The sequence below is a fragment of the Hypanus sabinus genome, unplaced genomic scaffold (genome assembly GCF_030144855.1).
Source record: "Hypanus sabinus isolate sHypSab1 unplaced genomic scaffold, sHypSab1.hap1 scaffold_1362, whole genome shotgun sequence".
NCBI lineage: Eukaryota > Metazoa > Chordata > Chondrichthyes > Myliobatiformes > Dasyatidae > Hypanus > Hypanus sabinus.
In genome coordinates, this window is record NW_026779433.1 from 20,978 (window position 1) to 25,533 (window position 4,556).

Genomic DNA, 4,556 nt, shown 5'->3' on the forward strand with positions numbered 1-4,556 from the left:
TCAACTGTATCTGTCCGTGACAATGGGAATTACACTGAGTTCTATGACCAGAATCGGCACATTGTGCTCAGTGCTGTTCAAGTGTATCTGTCCGTGACAATGGGAATTACACTGAGTTCTATGACCAGAGTCAGCACATTGTGCTCAGTGCTGTTCAACTGTATCTGTCCGTGACAATGGGAATTACACTGAGTTCTATGACCAGAATCGGCACATTGTGCTCAGTGCTGTTCAAGTGTATCTGTCCGTGACAATGGGAATTACACTGAGTTCTATGACCAGAATCAGCACATTGTGCTCTGTGCTGTTCAAGTGTGTCTGTCCGTGACAATGGGAATTACACTGAGTTCTATGACCAGAATCAGCACATTGTGCTCAGTGCTGTTCAAGTGCATCTGTCCGTGACAATGGGAATTACACTAAGTTCTATGACCAGAATCAGCACATTGTGTTCAGTGCTGTTCAAGTGTGTCTGTCCGTGACAATGGGATTTACACTGAGTTCTATGACCAGAATCAGCACATTGTGCTCATTGCTGTTCAAGTGTGTCTGTACGTGACAATGGGAATTACACTGAGTTCGATGACCAGAATCAGCACATTGTGCTCAGTGCTGTTCAAGTGTGTCTGTCCGTGACAATGGGAATTACACTGAGTTCTGTCACCAGAATCAGCACATTGTGCTCAGTGTTGTTCAAGTGTATCTGTCCGTGACAATGGGAATTACACTGAGTTCTATCACCAGAGTCAGCACATTGTGCTCAGTGCTGTTCAAGTGTATCTGTCCGTGACAAAGGGAATTACACTGAGTTCTATGACCAGAATTAGCACATTGTGCTCATTGCTGTTCAAGCGTGTCTGTCCGTGACAATGGGCATTCAACTGAGTTCTATGACCAGAATCAGCACATTGTGCTCTGTGCTGTTCAAGAGTGTCTGTCCGTGACAATGGGAATTACACTGAGTTCGATGACCAGAATCAGCACATTGTGCTCTGTGCTGTTCAAGTGTGTCTGTCCGTGACAATGGGAATTACACTGAGTTCTATGACCAGAGTCAGCACATTGTGCTCAGTGCTGTTCAAGTGTGTCTGTCCGTGACAATGGGAATTACACTCAGTTCTATGACCAGAATCAGCACATTGTGCTCAGTGCTGTTCAAGTGTATCTGTCCATGACAATGGGAATTACACTGAGTTCTATGACCAGAATCAGCACATTGTGCTCAGTGCTGTTCAAGTGTATCTGTCCATGACAATGGGAATTACACTGAGTTCTATGACCAGAATCAGCACATTGTGCTCAGTGCTGTTCAAGTGTGTCTGTCCGTGACAATGGGAATTACACTGAGTTCTATGACCAGAGTCAGCACATTGTGCTCAGTGCTGTTCAAGTGTATCTGTCCGTGACAATGGGAATTACACTGATGTCTATGACCAGAATCAGCACATTGTGCTTTGTGCTGTTCAAGTGTATCTGTCCGTGACAATGGGAATTACACTGAGTTCTATGACCAGAATCAGCACATTGTGCTCAGTGCTGTTCAAGTGTATCTGCCCGTGACAATGGGAATTACACTCAGTTCTATGACCAGAATGAGCACATTGTGCTCAGTGCTGTTCAAGTGTATCTGTCCGTGACAATGGGAATTACACTGAGTTCTATGACCAGAATCAGCACATTGTGCTCTGTGCTGTTCAAGTGTGTCTCTCCGTGACAATGGGAATTACACTGAGTTCTATGACCAGAATCAGCACATTGTGCTCATTGCTGTTCAAGTGTGTCTGTACGTGACAATGGGAATTACACTCAGTTCTATTACCAGAATCAGCACATTGTGTTCAGTGCTGTTCAAGCGTATCTGTCCGTGACAATGGGAATTACACTGAGTTCTATGACCAGAATCAGCACATTGTGCTCAGTGCTGTTCAAGAGTATCTGTCCGTGACAATGGGAATTACACTGAGTTCTATGACCAGAATCAGCACATTGTGCTCTGTGCTGTTCAACTGTATCTGTCCGTGACAATGGGAATTACACTGAGTTCTATGACCAGAATCGGCACATTGTGCTCAGTGCTGTTCAAGTGTATCTGTCCGTGACAATGGGAATTACACTGAGTTCTATGACCAGAGTCAGCACATTGTGCTCAGTGCTGTTCAACTGTATCTGTCCGTGACAATGGGAATTACACTGAGTTCTATGACCAGAATCGGCACATTGTGCTCAGTGCTGTTCAAGTGTATCTGTCCGTGACAATGGGAATTACACTGAGTTCTATGACCAGAATCAGCACATTGTGCTCTGTGCTGTTCAAGTGTGTCTGTCCGTGACAATGGGAATTACACTGAGTTCTATGACCAGAATCAGCACATTGTGCTCAGTGCTGTTCAAGTGCATCTGTCCGTGACAATGGGAATTACACTAAGTTCTATGACCAGAATCAGCACATTGTGTTCAGTGCTGTTCAAGTGTGTCTGTCCGTGACAATGGGATTTACACTGAGTTCTATGACCAGAATCAGCACATTGTGCTCATTGCTGTTCAAGTGTGTCTGTACGTGACAATGGGAATTACACTGAGTTCGATGACCAGAATCAGCACATTGTGCTCAGTGCTGTTCAAGTGTGTCTGTCCGTGACAATGGGAATTACACTGAGTTCTGTCACCAGAATCAGCACATTGTGCTCAGTGTTGTTCAAGTGTATCTGTCCGTGACAATGGGAATTACACTGAGTTCTATCACCAGAGTCAGCACATTGTGCTCAGTGCTGTTCAAGTGTATCTGTCCGTGACAAAGGGAATTACACTGAGTTCTATGACCAGAATTAGCACATTGTGCTCATTGCTGTTCAAGCGTGTCTGTCCGTGACAATGGGCATTCAACTGAGTTCTATGACCAGAATCAGCACATTGTGCTCTGTGCTGTTCAAGAGTGTCTGTCCGTGACAATGGGAATTACACTGAGTTCGATGACCAGAATCAGCACATTGTGCTCTGTGCTGTTCAAGTGTGTCTGTCCGTGACAATGGGAATTACACTGAGTTCTATGACCAGAGTCAGCACATTGTGCTCAGTGCTGTTCAAGTGTGTCTGTCCGTGACAATGGGAATTACACTCAGTTCTATGACCAGAATCAGCACATTGTGCTCAGTGCTGTTCAAGTGTATCTGTCCATGACAATGGGAATTACACTGAGTTCTATGACCAGAATCAGCACATTGTGCTCAGTGCTGTTCAAGTGTATCTGTCCATGACAATGGGAATTACACTGAGTTCTATGACCAGAATCAGCACATTGTGCTCAGTGCTGTTCAAGTGTGTCTGTCCGTGACAATGGGAATTACACTGAGTTCTATGACCAGAGTCAGCACATTGTGCTCAGTGCTGTTCAAGTGTATCTGTCCGTGACAATGGGAATTACACTGATGTCTATGACCAGAATCAGCACATTGTGCTTTGTGCTGTTCAAGTGTATCTGTCCGTGACAATGGGAATTACACTGAGTTCTATGACCAGAATCAGCACATTGTGCTCAGTGCTGTTCAAGTGTATCTGCCCGTGACAATGGGAATTACACTCAGTTCTATGACCAGAATGAGCACATTGTGCTCAGTGCTGTTCAAGTGTATCTGTCCGTGACAATGGGAATTACACTGAGTTCTATGACCAGAATCAGCACATTGTGCTCTGTGCTGTTCAAGTGTGTCTCTCCGTGACAATGGGAATTACACTGAGTTCTATGACCAGAATCAGCACATTGTGCTCATTGCTGTTCAAGTGTGTCTGTACGTGACAATGGGAATTACACTCAGTTCTATTACCAGAATCAGCACATTGTGTTCAGTGCTGTTCAAGCGTATCTGTCCGTGACAATGGGAATTACACTGAGTTCTATGACCAGAATCAGCACATTGTGCTCTGTGCTGTTCAAGTGTGTCTGTCCGTGACAATGGGAATTACACTGAGTTCTATGACCAGAATCAGCACATTGTGCTCATTGCTGTTCAAGTGTATCTGTCCGTGACAATGGGAATTACACTGAGTTCTATGACCAGAATCAGCACATTGTGCTCAGTGCTGCTCAAGTGTGTCTGTCCGTGACAATGGGAATTACACTGAGTTCTATGACCAGAATCAGCACATTGTGCTCAGTGCTGCTCAAGTGTATCTGTCCGTGACAATGGGAATTACACTGAGTTCTATGACCAGAATCAGCACATTGTGCTCAGTGCTGCTCAAGTGTGTCTGTCCGTGACAATGGGAATTACACTGAGTTCTATGACCAGAATCAGCACATTGTGCTCAGTGCTGTTCAAGTGTGTCTGTCCGTGACAATGGGAATTACACTGAGTTCTATGACCAGAGTCAGCACATTGTGCTCAGTGCTGTTCAAGTGTATCTGTCCGTGACAATGGGAATTACACTGAGTTCTGTCACCAGAGACAGAACATTGTGCTCAGTGTTGTTCAAGTGTGTCTGTCCGTGACAATGGGAATTACACTGAGTTCTATGACCAGAGTCAGCACATTGTGCTCAGTGCTGTTCAAGTGTATCTG